Below are 17285 nucleotides of genomic sequence, written 5' to 3'. Positions count from 1 at the left end.
TGCCAATCAAGTTATAGGACAGCCCGAAGACTGATTCAACCCAGAATTGTCACATGGTTTTCCTGACATTTCCAGGTTGAATCAGTCTTCGGGCTGTCCTTTGACTTGAACGTTTGCCATGAACTCCTGGAGCAGTGTGAAAGCTGGCCTCATGCCCACCAACTATGGACCAGGTCAGGGACCCCATTCGGGTGTTACCCTACACTGCCTTTAGCAGCTTTACTTCGGTGCCCCTGGTTTGGCACTTTCCCTTCATTTGAATGGAACCGATCTCTAGCTCCCTGGTGGCCGTTCACATGGAGAAACCCACGAATGGTTCTCAGTGGTACTTTGCTGCAACCGCTATGGAACTAATTTCGGCATGAGGACTTTGTGTGTCCCCGGTCACCTCAGTGGTTCTTAGGTGGAACTGTTTTCGGAATGAGGTGACTGTGCGGTTCATGGATTACTTGGTCTGGGGTTTTAAACCACTTTAAAAGTTGCCAGGAGAGCGCTTTTTGGAGGGAAGGTGCCTGAGACTAAGGTGAACAAACACTACCTGAAGCCAGATGTAGCACCCCGTATTGTGGCCGTAGGAGCTCCCGAAAGTTGATCAGCAAAAGCACCAAATGCCCTGGAAATATTTTGGGCATAGGACCACGTGTGTAGCCGATCAGAAATTTAACACGGTGGATTTTCCCATACACTGCATGGATCTGAGCGCTATTTGGAAAAACTTGGGTGCTTAGAACAGGGCTATTTGGGGATGTATGATATGTGGGGTTACTGAATATTTTTATGATTTTTTGGGGTATTTTTATGTTTTATGTTTTTGTGTTTGCCTCTCTGTTCCTGGGAGATCATTAGCTTACCCATCTTTAACTCAATTACCGTATTTTTCGCTCCATAAGACGCACTTTTTTTCCCCTCAAAAGTGAGGGGAAATGTCTGTGCGTCTTATGGAGCGAATATGAAGCTTTACTTACCTGTCTTGCAGCGTTGGCCGGCAGCACAGGGCGCACCACGGTAGTGGAACTTGAATTTCATGTTCCGGTTTCCGGCGGGACTGAAAGGAAGTGTGCACAAGCTGAGTGCGCACTTCCTTTCAGTCCTGCCGGAAACCGGAACATGAAATTCAAGTTCCACTACCGCGGTGCGCCCTGTGCTGCCGGCCAACGCTACAAGACAGGTAAGTAATTATGGGACAAGGGGAGGGGGACAGTATGGGAGAGAAGAATATGGGGAGGGGGGGAGATGAAGTCTATGGGGGGGAGATGAAGTCTATGGGGGGAGATGAAGTCTATGGGGGAGGGGGGAGATGAAGTCTATGGGGGAGGGGGGAGATGAAGTCTATGGGGGAGGGGGGAGATGAAGTCTATGGGGAGGGGGGGGTGAAGTCTATGGGGGGGGGAGATGAAGTCTATGGGGAGGGGGGGGAGATGAAGTCTATGGGGAGGGGGGGGAGATGAAGTCTATGGGGAGGGGGGGAGATGAAGTCTATGGGGAGGGGGGAGATGAAGTCTATGGGGAGGGGGGGAGATGAAGTCTATGGGGAGGGGGGAGATGAAGTCTATGGGGAGGGGGGGAGATGAAGTCTATGGGGAGGGGGGGGGAGATGAAGTCTATGGGGAGGGGGGGAGATGAAGTCTATGGGGAGGGGGGGAGATGAAGTCTATGGGGAGGGGGGGAGATGAAGTCTATGGGGAGGGGGGGGGAGATGAAGTCTATGGGGAGGGGGGGGAGATGAAGTCTATGGGGAGGGGGGGGAGATGAAGTCTATGGGGAGGGGGGGACACTATGGGACAGGGGAGAAAAAAAATATTCTGTACAAACTGTCCCATAGTAAGAAACACTATGGGACAGTTTGTTCAGAATATTTTTTTTTCTGGGTTTCTTCCTCTAAAAACTAGGTGCGTCTTATGGAGCGAAAAATACGGTATCTCCCAGGCACAGATATCTTTGGGAGGGACTTGCATTGTATTGTGTGGAGACCCTCTGCTGGGGGTTGTGTATATAAGCAGGCAACCTGGCCATAATAAAGCAGTTCCTTTTCACACTTCACTCAGTCCGGGCTAGTGTTTGGGTGGATCATCTATACTCTCTGCAGGAGAGCTTAATCACTTGAAGCTGTACCCAGGACCCTGTTCCAGGGCAGAAAGCGAAGTTGAGAACCCAGCCAAGCTGCGGCGGCTAGGGGCTAAAGCACTCCTGTATCCGGGAGGAGAGCTAGGAAGCGAGCTTGACGGAGGTACCCAGTTGGGGTGCCAGGTGGTCCGTTTTATATATATATATTCTAAGTGTATATTTATGTAATCTTTTCACATAATTAGGTGATTTTACTAATTAACATTTGAGCGACCTACCTGACAACCCAGGCAGAAAGTTCAGAGAATTAAATTTGCAAGCCCTATAAATAACCCCTTAACTTTCCAAAATACCATAAAACCAGTAGGTACTGTTTTTCTCATCAGAGTTTGCTGAACACAAATATGAGTATTTTTAAACAGTAAAACGTATCATAACGATGATATCATCAGTGAAATACAGTTTTTGTGTAAAAAAATGTGAATACAAATATTACCGCTAACTTTGGCTAGGGTTTGTGACTAAGTAGCTACTAAAAAAGAAAGGACATACCCCATTTTGAATACCCTGTGTTGTCTACTTTTTCATAAAAATATCACTATAAAACTATAATGAAGAGCCCAGGAGCTAAAAACCTCACATGAAGATATATAACACAAATAAAACAACAATCTCAATGTAGATACAGACAAATTATATATAGTCCTAAACTTGAAGAAAGTCCACAATATATAGCATGAGAGTCACTCCCACTGTTTGTGAAAACAACACAGTGTAATTTAACCCAAATGGCAAATTAATATACTTTCTTAAATATACAGTACATCTCAAGTAGATACAATGAACATAAAAAAGCACACCAGCACAGAAAAAGCTAGTCGCTAAGTTGTAGCAGAATATTCCTCAGGTGTCTAGGAGTAGAAATGAAAAAAACATAGTGCTCCCTAAAGAAACAACATTTAATATAACTTATAGGGATTCAAAAACACTCACAAAGATAAATAAATAAAAGCAACATCGTCTCAATAGCCTACAGTGGAACCTGATGCTGTGATCATAAGGATAGGTGAGGTATATAGAGATTCTGGTGAGTGTGTTCCACCCGAAGCCTCATATCAAAGTTCTCCTATTCCAATTCACAGATGTGTCTCCGGTATCAGTCTGGAGTCAGCAACCGCATCTTCATAAGAAGGCATTGAGTTAGAAGTCCACATTAAGACCCCTAGGGACTAAAGTGTTCAAAGAGAAGATCCATCTGGCTTCTGCCTGAACTAGGTTCTTCTCCAGATCACCCCCTCTCCAATGTATATTTACTTTCTCAATGGCTAATAATTGAAGTCCCGCTGGGTCTCTATTGAGAAATTCAAGTGTTTTTAAATACATTATGTGTTTTAAGACCTCCTTTGATATTGTGAAGATGTTCTGAAACTCTAACTTTCAAGGGTCTTTTCGTACATCCCAATTACTGTTTTGGACATGGGCATGCAAGAAAATAGATTACTCCTGATGTGTTACAATCCATGTTGGATTTCAGTTTATATTTTTTATGATTATCCAGAGACAAACTTATTATTGATTCTAAATGGGGATTTTTTTTTTACATCCTATACATTTCATACATCTTGAGAAACCTTTAATTGGTTTCTCTTCATCGTGTTGATCTAAAATATAGGATTTAGTAGCTGGGGACAACATAAGTCTCAAAGGAGGAGCTTTTGGAAAAATAATCTGGGGTTTATCTTCTAAAAGTAAAGCAAGTGCAGGATCGCCCTTTAGTATATTCCAGTGTTTACCTAATATCTTTCTAACTAAATGGCAGTGATTGCTGAATTGTCATGCGAGTGACGTGTCCAGTTTGGAGGAAGAGGCGGTGGTCGCACAGAGGCACCAGCACAGCACAGCATAAGAGGGAGCAGGGTGCAAAAGCGGAGCGGCCATCCCTTAAACGGTACGCCTGCTACTGCCCACCGCACCCAGGGACCGAGCACACCAAAGCCGTCTCCAAGGAGTTCCTTGGCGTGACAGTTCTTCAGACAATGTGCTGATGACAAGACACGAGTGGTTTTCAAGCTGTGCAATCAGAACCTGAAGCGAGGCATAAACGTGCTAAACCTGAGTACAACCTGCATGACCAGGCATCTACATGCAAAGCACGAGCTGCAGTGGAGTAAGCACCTCAAAAACCAAGAAAGGTCTCAGGCTCCTCTTGCTTCCTCTTCTGCTGCTGTCTCGGCCTCTTCCTTAAGTCTCAAAGGAGGAGCTTTTAGAAAAATAATCTGGGGTTTATCTTCTAAAAGTTGAGCAAGTGCTGCATCACCCTTTAGTATATTCCAGTGTTTACCTAATATCTTTCTAACTAAAGGGCAGTGATTGCTGAATTGTGTGATAAATGCTAGAACTCTATCCTCTTCTCTAGGGGGTAAAATCCTACTGCAAAGCATCTCCCCTCTAGGAATAGATAGAACTCTATACATAGAGTCTCTTCCATTTGTGTATAGCAAACTTCCAATTCTGAACAATTTCTTCTTATTCTCCTAAACTGGCTGTATGGAATGTTTCTTAGCCAAGTGTGTTTGTGGTGACTATCAAAAGTGACGAAGCTATTACAGTCAACATTTTTTTTGAAGGTCTTTGTTTGTAGTTTTCCATCTTTAATGTAAATCCCCAAATCAAGAAATTCAATATGACTAAAGTTGAGTGAACCCGGACTGTAAAGTTCAGGTTCGTACCGAACATTACGTTTTTTGGACCCCGGACCCGAACACGGACATATCACTGGAGTTCGGTGTTCGGCAATTTAATGGCGCGTTTTGAAAGGCTGCAGGCAGCCAATCAACAAGCGTTTGACTCGTGTGCCCTTAGAAGTCATCACAGCCATGCCTATTAATGACATGGCTGTAATTGGCTAGTGCAGCATGTGACCAGCCTCTATATATAAGCTGGAGTCGCATGCACATGAGGTCTTATTAGTGTAGGGAGAGGATACTGCCGCTGTGAGGGACAGCTTAGGAAAGAATTCTGCAAACTAGTACATTAGTGGGGTGCACTTCATATCTGAGAGTCAAATAGATGCGTCAAATACTGCTGTCACATTGCAGTTTTAAAAAGTCAATTGTTTTGGTGCTAAATAGTACATTAGTGGGGTGCACTTCATATCTGAGAGTCAAATAGAAGTGTCAAATAGTGCGCTTACAGCGCAATTGTAAACATTCTTATTTTCTGGGTGCTGATCTGCTAAATAGTACATTAGTGGGGTGCACTTTATATCTGAGAGTCAAATAGAAGCATCAAATAGTGCGCTTACAGCGCAATTGTAAACATTCTTATTTTCTGGGTGTTAATCTGCTAAATAAGGAGTTAATAAAAAGAGAGCAGAGGAAAAAATTCCAATCGATCCCTACCAATAGGGGATAGATTGGAAAATTCCACAGAAAACTGTTATCCTCAATGTGGGAATAACCCACTTTAAGAGCATAAGAAAAGAGAAAAATACGGACAGAAGTCCAAATTGGAGGATAACAGAAAAAAGGAAGCCCTACCTTTAATAGTACTAAGGATAAAAGTAAAAAAAGCATATACCAAAAAGAGGAAGGGAAAAGCCCAAAGAGGCTGCAATTAGTCAGTAAATTAAACTGCTAATTAAGCTACAGAGGAGTAGTGTTGTCGCGAACCCGGAATTTTCGGTTCGCGAACGGCGAACGCGAACTTCCGCAAATGTTCGCGAACCGGCGAACCGCGCGAACCGCCATTGACTTCAATGGGCAGGCAAATTTTAAAAACAACAGGGACTCTTTCTGGCCACAATAGTGATGGAAAAGTTGTTTCAAGGGGACTAACACCTGGACTGTGGCATGCCAGAGGGGGATCCATGGCAAAACTCCCATGGAAAATTGCACAGTTGATGCAGAGTCTGCTTTTAATCCATAAAGGGCAGACATCACCTAACATTGACATCTGTCCTCAAAGCCCAGCCCTGATACACACTGACACAGAGCAGAATAGAGACTGTTCCCCCTACATAGGGTCACTTGGCAGATATGGATTGACACCTATCCTAATGATCCCTGATACACACTGACACAGAGCAGAATAGAGACTGTTCCCCCTACATAGGGTCACTTGGTAGATATGGATTGACACCTATCCTAATGATCCCTGATACACACTGACACAGAGCAGAATAGGGACTGTTCCTCCTACATAGGGTCACTTGGCAGATATGGATTGACACCTGTCCTAATGATCCCTGATACACACTGACACAGAGCAGAATAGAGACTGTTCCTCCTACATAGGGTCACTTGGCAGATATGGATTGACACCTGTCCTAATGATCCCTGATACACACTGACACAGAGCAGAATAGAGACTGTTCCCCCTACATAGGGTCACTTGGCAGATATGGATTGACACCTGTCCTCAAAACCCCTGATACACACTGACACAGAGCAGAATAGAGACTGTTCCTTGTCCACAGAGACCATGATACACACTGACACAGAGCAGAATAGGGACTGTTCCCCCTACATATTGTCACTTGGCAGATATGGATTGACACCTATCCTAATGATCCCTGATACACACTGACACAGAGCAGAATAGAGACTGTTCCCCCTACATAGGGTCACTTGGCAGATATGGATTGACACCTATCCTAATGATCCCTGATACACACTGACACAGAGCAGAATAGGGACTGTTCCTCCTACATAGGGTCACTTGGCAGATATGGATTGACACCTGTCCTAATGATCCCTGATACACACTGACACAGAGCAGAATAGGGACTGTTCCTCCTACATAGGGTCACTTGGCAGATATGGATTGACACCTGTCTTAATGATCCCTGATACACACTGACACAGAGCAGAATAGAGACTGTTCCCCCTACATAGGGTCACTTGGCAGATATGGATTGACACCTATCCTAATGATCCCTGATACACACTGACACAGAGCAGAATAGAGACTGTTCCCCCTACATAGGGTCACTTGGCAGATATGGATTGACACCTATCCTAATGATCCCTGATACACACTGACACAGAGCAGAATAGGGACTGTTCCTCCTACATAGGGTCACTTGGCAGATATGGATTGACACCTGTCCTAATGATCCCTGATACACACTGACACAGAGCAGAATAGGGACTGTTCCTCCTACATAGGGTCACTTGGCAGATATGGATTGACACCTGTCCTAATGATCCCTGATACACACTGACACAGAGCAGAATAGGGACTGTTCCTCCTACATAGGGTCACTTGGCAGATATGGATTGACACCTATCCTAATGATACCTGATACACACTGACACAGAGCAGAATAGAGACTGTTCCTCCTACATAGGGTCACTTGGCAGATATGGATTGACACCTGTCCTAATGATCCCTGATACACACTGACACAGAGCAGAATAGAGACTGTTCCCCCTACATAGGGTCACTTGGCAGATATGGATTGACACCTGTCCTCAAAACCCCTGATACACACTGACACAGAGCAGAATAGAGACTGTTCCTTGTCCACAGAGACCATGATACACACTGACACAGAGCAGAATAGGGACTGTTCCCCCTACATAGGGTCACTTGGCAGATATGGATTGACAAATCCCTGACAAACATCTACCACATGCAGGGGCGCAAATGACCCACTCCCGACGCGGGAAGGTAGTGACGACAAATAACAATACAGGACTCTTTAGAGGCCCTGTGATTGTAATCAGTCCACTTGAAATCCTTTAACTTTGATCAATTTGGAGGGAAGTCTGGTGCAGAGCCACTGACCCATGCACAGGGCCAGCCTTAGGCCTTTGGGCGCCCTGTGCAAGAAATCTTCCCGACGCGGGAAGGTAGTGACGACAAATAACAATACAGGACTCTTTAGATTTTCCAGACCCTGGGGTTGACATTAGTCCAGATTTACATCTTGTGACCCATGAGGATGTTCCAGGCACTACTTGTGAAATAAAGACAGATAATAAAGTGAATGATCCTTCTCCTTGGGACTTGCACCCTGTCGTTGAAGGTGGAGTAGGCAATGGCAAGAGCATGCTGTGGGTAGTCAGTGCAAACACTCTCTTCCCGGTGAATAATGAGGAGACTAACTATGATGACGTTATTTGCGTTGAAAGTAATGATGCCAGAGATCTTTTGAAACCATATGGAAGGAACGAATTGGTTAAAAGAAAGGCAAGAGACCACCTGCATATAGACAAGAATACGCATAAGAGAAAGAAGAGAACAGGTGAAAAAGAGAAGCTGCAGACTGCCTATCTGCAAATAGTTGAGTTATGTCCTGAAGATGTCCGTGTTACCACAGTGCAGACTCTGTTTGATACACTACTGAGGAGAGTCAGAGAAACCCCAGATCTTCACGTATTGGATGAGTGGGTGCGTGGAGTTGCAGAGAACGTAGAACAAGAAATATTTAAACTTTTCCTGTGTACTGACAGCAGATATACATAGGGTCACTTGGCAGATATGGATTGACACCTGTCCTCAAAACCCCTGATACACACTGACACAGAGCAGAATAGAGACTGTTCCCTGTCCACAGAGACCATGATACACACTGACACAGAGCAGAATAGAGACTGTTCACCGTCCACAGAGACCATGATACACACTGACACAGAGCAGAATAGGGACTGTTACCCCTACATAGGGTCACTTGGCAGATATGGATTGACAAATCCCTGACAAACAGCTACCACATGCAAGGAATTCAGCAGGGGCGCAAATGACCCACTCCCGACGCGGGAAGGTAGTGACGACAAATAACAATACAGGACTCTTTAGAGGCCCTGTAATTGTAATCAGTCCACTTGAAATCCTTTAACTTTGATCAATTGGAGGGAAGTCTGGTGCAGAGCCACTGACCCATGCGCAGGGCCAGCCTTAGGCCTTTGGGCGCCCTGTGCAAGAAATCTTCACCCTGTCACACACACACACACACACACACACACAGGCAGACAGCCATACACACGCACACACACAACTGCGACTGACTAGGTTTGTCACCTCCTCAAAAGGACGCATGAGCCTACAGGCATTGCGCATGAGCGTCCAGTAACGTGGCAAAAAAATTCCCAACTCCCCAGAGGCTGTCCTAGCATCCCGGTCATACAAATATTCATTAACAGCTTTTTCTTGTTGGAGCAGGCGGTCGAACATTAGGAGTGTTGAATTCCAACGTGTAGGGCTGTCGCAAATCAAGCGCCTCACTGGCATGTTGTTTCGACGCTGGATATCGGCAAAGTGAGCCATGGCCGTGTAGGAACGCCTGAAATGGCCACACACCTTCCTGGCCTGCTTCAGGACGTCCTGTAAGCCTGTGTACTTATGCACAAAGCGTGGTACGATCAGATTACACACACGTGCCATGCACGGCACATGTGTCAACTTGCCCAACTTCAATGCCGCTATCAAATTTTTTCCGTTGTCACACACCACTTTGCCGATATTCAGTTGCTGCGGAGTCAGCCACTTTTCCACCTGTGCGTTCAGGGTGGACAGGAGTGCTTGTCCGGTGTGACTCTCTGCTTTCAAGCAAGTCAAACCCAAGACGGCGTGACACTGCCGTATCCGGGATGTGGAATAGTACCTGGGGAGCTGGGGGGTGCCGTTGATGTGGAGCAAGACGCAGCGGCACAAGAGGACTCAGCCGAGGAGGTTATGGAAGAGGATGAAGTAGGAGGAGTAGAGGAGGTGGCAGCAGGACTGCCTGCAATTCGTGGCGGTGTCACCAACTCCTCTGCAATGCCACGCATTCCTTGCTTGTCAGCCGTCAGCAGGTTTACCCAATGCGCAGTGTAGGTGATATACCTGCCCTGACCATGCTTTGCAGACCAGGTATCAGTGGTCAGATGGACCCTTGCCCCAACACTGTGTGCCAGACATGCCATGACTTCCTTTTGCACAATCGAGTACAAGTTGGGGATTGCCTTTTGTGAAAAGAAATTCCGTCCGGGTACCTTCCACTGCGGTGTCCCAATAGCTACAAATTTTTTGAACGCCTCAGACTCAACCAGATTGTATGGTAAAAGCTGGCGGGCTAATAGTTCGGACAAGCCAGCTGTCAGACGCTGGGCAAGGGGGTGACTTGGTGACATTGGCTTCTTACGCTCAAACATGTCCTTGACAGACATATGACTGTGGGCAGATGAGCGGGAACTGCTCAAGGCGGGAGACGGAGTGGCGGATGGTTGAGAGGGGGCAAGAAGGACAGCAGTGGTTGACGTGGCTGAAGATGCTGGACCAGGAGGAGGATGGCGGCTTAGAGTAGGCGTGCTGCTTGTACTCATGTGTTGATCCCATAGGCGTTTGTGATGTGAGATCATGTGCCTACGCAAAGCAGTTGTACCTAGGTGGGTGTTGGACCTCCCACGACTCAGTTTCCTTTGGCACAGGTTGCAAATGGCATCGCTGTTGTCAGAGGCAGACACACAAAAAAAATGCCACACTGCTGAGCTCTGCAATGACGGCATTCTGGTGGTGGACACAGCATGCGTTGATTGGCGTGCTGTCGGGCTGACCCCGGGTGCCGATGCATGCTGTCTGACTGTGCCACTAGCTCCTTGCGACGACCCCCCCTGCTTCCAACTGGTCTCCTCCTCCTCCTCTCTGTCTCCCCATCTGAACTTTCGCCCTGTTCTTCTTCTCTTCTAGCGGGCACCCACGTGACATCCATGGACGCATCGTCATCATCAACCGCTTCACTTGTATCTGACAATTCAGAAAAGGAAGCAGCAGCGGGTACAACATTATCATTATCACACCGTACCTCCATGTGTTTAATGCTGCCTGCCTGAGACATATCCCTGTTATCTACATCCTCTAGCAATAATGGTTGCGCATCACTCATTTCTTCAAACGGGTGTGTGAATAACTCCTCTGACATACCAAGTAAAGCGGCTGTGGTGCTAGTTTTGGTGGTGGCGGCAGGCCGGTGAGTGCTATCTTGAGACGTGCCTGAAGCTAAGCTGGAGGAGGATGGTGCGTCAAGGTTCCGAGCGGAGGCTGTACAAGATTGGGTGTCCTGTGTTAGCCAGTCAACTATGTCCTCAGAACTTTTCAAGTTCAGGGTACGTGGCTTCTGAAAACTGGGCATTATTCTAGGGCAAAAGGGAATCACAGCACCACGACCACGACGGCCCCTGCGGGGTGGCCTGCCTCTGCCTGTCATTTTTTTGGGGATTAGTGGTACTATGCGTGCAAGCTACTGTGAGACCAGATATGATTGTCAATGTGAACTGTAACAGTTCTGCAGAGCACACACTGTAGGCCTGACACACCCGCTTGAAGACAAGTAACTGCTATTCAATCTATAACAGTGAAAAACAAATTTTGTTTTTAAAAGCACGCTATAGAGACACCAGATATGATTGGCAATGTGCATTGGAACAGTGCTGCAGAGCACACGCTGAAGTAGGCCTGAGACACCCGCTTGAAGACAAGTAACTGCTATTCAATCTATAACAGTGAAAAACAAATTTTGTTTTTAAAAGCACGCTATAGAGACACAAGATATGAGTGGCAACTGTCAAAGCACACTGGCACAGGTCTGCAGAGCACACGCTGAAGTAGGCCAGAGACACCCGCTTGAAGACAAGTAACTGCTATTCAATCTATAACAGTGAAAAACAAATTTTGTTTTTAAAAGCACGCTATAGAGACACCAGATATGATTGGCAATGTGCACTGGAACAGTGCTGCAGAGCACACGCTGAAGTAGGCCTGAGACACCCGCTTGAAGACAAGTAACTGCTATTCAATCTATAACAGTGAAAAACAAATTTTGGTTGTAAAAGCACGCTATAGAGACACAAGATATGAGTGGCAACTGTCAAAGCACGCTGGCAGGGTTGTGCAGGGCACACGCTGATGGAAGGCCTGACAGAGCCGCTTGAAGGACACTGACTGGCTGCTATTAGCTTACACTGGAAACCTTTTTTCTTTGTAAAAGCACGCTAAAGAGACACCAGATATGATTGGCAACTGTCAAAGCACGCTGGCAGGGTTGTGCAGGGCACACGCTGATGGAAGGCCTGACAGAGCCGCTTGAAGGACACTGACTGGCTGCTATTAGCTTACACTGGAAACCTTTTTTCTTTGTAAAAGCACGCTAAAGAGACACCAGATATGATTGGCAACTGTCAAAGCACGCTGGCAGGGTTCTGCAGGGCACACGCTGATGGAAGGCCTGACAGAGCCGCTTGAAGGACACTGACTGGCTGCTATTAGCTTACACTGGAAACCTTTTTTCTTTGTAAAAGCACGCTAAAGAGACACCAGATATGATTGGCAACTGTCAAAGCACGCTGGCACAGGTCTGCAGAGCACACGCTTAAGTAGGCCTGACACCCAGATGCTTGCAGACAACTAACTGCTCTTCTATTACAGTGAAAAAAAAATATTTATTTTAAATCTAAAGCTTAACCGATTGTTAAAACAGATATGAGTGGTGGCACTGACTGTGCAAATGGGCAAGGCATCCAACCTCACACAGAAGCTGGCAGTCAGGCAACTGCTCTTCTATTACAGTGAAAAAAAAATATTTATTTTAAATGTAAAGCTTAACTGATTGTTAAAACAGATATGAGTGGTGGCACTGGGCAAGTGGGCACAGTATATGCTGTGAGCCTGACACACAGGCTGGCAGGCAGGCACCTGCAATTACATTACACAGGAAAAAAAAAAAAGCAGCCTGATGTTCTAGCCCTAAAAAGGGCTTTTAGGGGTGCTGTTCTTACAGCAGAGATCAGATGAGTCCTTCAGGATTGTAGTGGACACTGAATACCCTAGCCTAGCTATCAATTTCCCTATGTAATCAGCAGCAGCTAAACTTTCCCTCCTCTCACTAAGCATGCATCTTCCGAATGAATGGAAAATGGATGCTGGGAGGGAGGTTGGAGGGTGTGGAAGGGAGGGAGTGCTGCTGATTGGCTGTAATGTGTCTGCTGACCGAGAGGCACAGGGTCAAAGTTTGCCCAATGATGACGAATAGGGGGCGGATCGAACTGCGCATGTGTCCGCCCGCCGCGGCGAACGCGAACAAGCTAATTTCGCCGGGAACTGTCCGCCGGCGGACAGTTCGGTACATCACTACAGAGGAGTAAGGCTGAATGGGGTAATATAGAGAAAGGAAAACATCTCACAAGCAGAAATGGGAGAGAGCCCCCCTCCCCTCCTGCAAGAATCCCCAAAGCCAAATATAAACAGAGGTCCAGGCTGACCCTGAATTACCTCGGCACAGTGGAACGTCCACTAATGCCTACAAAAACCTATATCCCTTCCTCCACTAAGAAAAAACACGCTTAACTAACTAAAAAATTCAAATTCCTGCCCCCCATCTCGCTGGTAAATGTCAGGTTCAAATTATTTTCATTCAGATGGTGTACAAAATCCTCAAAGTCCTGTTGATCCTAACCAGATAATAAACACGTTGTCTATGTATCTCTTCCAACAGAACACTAGACTGCAAAATGTTTGTAATTTAGGATCTGCCATGATGCCCTTCTCCCATGCTCCTAGATACAGGTTCGCATAGGAGGGGGCACAAGATGTACCCATGGCAGTCCCTCTTACCTGATGATAGATGGTACCATTAAACAGAAATATATTTTTGGTTAGGATCAATTTGAGTAATGTTATCAGAAACTTAATATATTCCACAGGAACTTTCAATTCTTCTTCTAGGGTTAGTCTGATCGTTGCAAACCCTACCTCATGTGGTATTGAACTATATAGGGATTTGACATCTAAGCTGCACAACAAAGCTTGTTCTAGTACATGAATGTCTTTAAGGAAATTGAGCATTTGTTTAGTATCCCTAATGTGGGACGGTAGTCGGGACACTATGGGGGCCATGATTTTGTCCAAAAAAATACTTAAATTATGCGTGATGTTTCCACAACATTATCAAGTGACTTATGAACCTTCGGGAGGCTGTAAAAGGTTGAGACTACCGGTTGTATGATTAATGGGAAGTCAAATTCGTTCCTGGTAATCAACTTTGTTTCAAACGCCTCAGTAAGAGTGGTCTTGATCTCTTTCAAATAGTGTGGGGTTGGGTCACTAGCCAGAACATGGTATGTGTTGCTGTCTAAAAGTAATTTTTGTACCATCTGTACATACTTCGAGGGATCCATGAGAACAATATCCCCACCCTTGTCAGAGGGTTTGATTACCAGTTTATCATTGTTTTTAAGTTCATTAAGTGCCTGACATTTACCAGCGAGATGGGGGCAGGAATTTGAACTTTTTAGATTTAACTATTTCATTACAGCCTGGAGGAGGAGTACTAATGTATTTTTTCCATAAAAAAACTGCCAGAAATGGATTGTTAAATTGGCAAAGCTACCACCCCAAAACCTTGAGAACAGGCATACCCACGGGCCAATATCTAAGGCTTAGACAAAATTGTTCCACTATTGAGGATTTCAAGGTCAAAGCTTGGGACCTCAGAAAATCCTTTAAGGAAAAAGGCTACCCCAATAGGGTGTTAAGGAAAGCATATTCTAGAGCAGTCCTATCAGATAGAGATGCACTCCTTTCAGATAACACCAAACAAAGATCTAACCCTAACCTTAAACGTTGTATCGCCACTTACGACGCTGGTTGGACATATATGATGGAAACACTTAGACGCTATTGGCCAATCCTAACTTCAGATACACATATTAAAGATGTGATCACCACATTCCCTTGGATAACGGCATTGGAAATGAAAAAATCTCAAAGATACGTTGGTGCAGAGTCACTTGGCACCCTCTAAAAGACCATCCCAAATATATCTACCAAAGGGAACTTTTAAGTGTGGGCACTGTAGCGCCTGTGCTTTTATCACTAAAAACTCTAAATAATTTAGTAGCAGTAATGGAGAAGAGATTTTCCTGTACGTGCTTTTTTTAATTGTAGGACTGAAGGAGTAATATACCTATTAAGATGTTCGTGTGGAATGAAATATGTTGGTAAAACCTTTCGTCCATTTAAACTTAGAATCAGGGAGCATGTGAATTCAGTGAGAATACCTCTTGAAACACCTATCTCACATCATTTAAAGCTCCATCATGTGAACTCTTCCAATCACATAAGATTTATGGGGATTGAACATATTCCACAAACACAACGCAAAGGCGATTGGGATAGGAGATTAAAACAGCGTGAATCCTATTGGATTTACAATAGGATCAGTTTCCTTAAATCTGGTGAACTATATTCCCTTAATCCTGGAATGGGCCCCTATGATGTCCCAACATAATTTAATGTATTGGACTATTAGTTATGCACATAATATAGTTGTGCAATTCTAGCTCTCCATATTGTGTTGGTACTAAATATACTGACACTAATATTTCGCTAGGATTAAAAATACGAAGATGTAAGGCATCTATCAATCATTCTATTAGGTGTGAATAAATGTAAATATGTTGATTTATGATATATTGTTATTCCCAGTATTTGCAAGAACCTTCAGCTTTATTAGCTGAGAAAAATTGCAAATAAGTTGATTTATGATACATCTTTATTGCCGACATGATGCAGTTATAATACATCCTTACTGTTTGCCAATATGTTAAATTTTCACTGTCAATATGACAAATTTTTATTGCAAATAACGGTTACAATTTCCAGGCACCTGGGTTAGCTGTTTTATCCTTTCAGTGGTGATTCCCCATAGGGTGACACCACGTGAGTTGCGATATGTAAACAAACCGCATGCCGACCAATGAGGATAGTAAATGTTCCCATGGGCATCGGCTAGCCCCGCCCTTGTTACTAGTAGCAGGCGGAACTTAGTCGAGATTGGAGGAACGCGTATGCTGGACTTGTTCAGGGTCTGGTTGCCCCCCGTCACGGATGTGTCAGTTTGGTAGGACATTGGCCGGCGTCGGATTGAGGTACATATCACCATTCACCTAGCCAGAGGTGGTCCTTACCATATGGCCCCACCTCTCTTCATTCATAGGGGAGCGAGCAGGGGAGGTATAGCATTGGGGTTTAATTCACATGACTATAGGACAACCCCTAATTACACAGCAGTGGTTACTTTGGTAATTAAGGAGGGGTATATATTCTTTTGCTCACCTAGGCTACATTTAATGCTCCTGACGACGGCGTGCTGACACGCCGAAACGTGCGTCAAGCTATTTGTTTATTATTTTTTGACCTTTATTCACTAGGTAGCACTATGCACTATTTTTTAGTTAGTTAAGTGTGTTTTTCTTAGTGGAAGAAGGGATAGAGGTTTTGTAGGCATTAGTGGACGTTCCACTGTGCCGAGGTAATTCAGGGTCAGCCTGGACCTCTGTTTATATTTGGCTTTGGGAATTCTTGCAGGAGGGGAGGGGGGCTCTCTCCCATTTCTGCTTGTGAGATTTTTTCCTTTCTCTATATTACCCCATGCAGCCTTACTCATCTCTGTAGGCAGGCTGGCATTATTGAAGTACCTCTGTAGCTTAATTAGCAGTTTAATTTACTGACTAATTGCAGCCTCTTTTTCCCTTCCTCTTTTTGGAATATGCTTTTTTACTTTTATCCTTAGTACTATTAAAGGAAGGGCTTCCTTTTTTCTGTTATCCTCCAATTTGGACTTCTGTCCGTATTTCTCTCTTTTTTTCTTTTTCTCTCTTAATCTGCTAAATAGTACATTAGTGGAGTGCTCTTCATATCTGAGAGTCAAATAGAAGCGTCAAATAGTGCGCTTACAGCGCAATTGTAAATATTCTTATTTTCTGGGTGCTATTCTGCTAAATATTACATTAGTGGGGTGCACTTCATATCTGAGAGTCAAATAGAAGTGTCAAATAGTGCGCTTACAGCACAATTGTAAACATTCTTATTTTCTGGGTGCTAATCTGCTAAATAGTACACTTTGGGCGTGCTCTTCATATCTGAGAGTCAAATAGAAGCGTCAAATAGTGCGGTTACAGCGCAATTGTAAAAATTCTAATTGTTTTGGTGCTAAACTGCTAAATAGTACATTTTGGGCATGCTCTTCATATCTGAGAGTCAAATAGAAGCGTCAAATAGTGCACTTACAGCGCAATTGTAAAAATTCTAATTGTTTTGGTTCTAAACTGCTAAATAGTAAATTTGGGGCATGCTCTTCATATCTGAGAATCAAATAGAAGCATCAAATACTGTAGTTACATCACACTTTCAAAAATTCTAATTTTTTTGGTGCTAAATAGTACATTTGCGGCCTGCGGTGC

The 17285-nt window shown here is 44.7% G+C and overlaps 1 protein-coding gene across 1 annotated transcript in view; it reads right to left on the bottom strand.

Moving 5' to 3' along the window:
• LOC134586245 (CD109 antigen-like) overlaps positions 1-17285 on the bottom strand; it is a 368983-nt gene that overhangs the window by 174985 nt on the left and 176713 nt on the right. The window lies entirely within an intron of this gene.

This window comes from Pelobates fuscus, chromosome 2, assembly GCF_036172605.1.
Source record: "Pelobates fuscus isolate aPelFus1 chromosome 2, aPelFus1.pri, whole genome shotgun sequence".
Lineage (NCBI taxonomy): Eukaryota > Metazoa > Chordata > Amphibia > Anura > Pelobatidae > Pelobates > Pelobates fuscus.
Note: the sequence above shows the minus strand (reverse complement) of the source record. Positions and strands in the feature narration are given on the sequence as shown.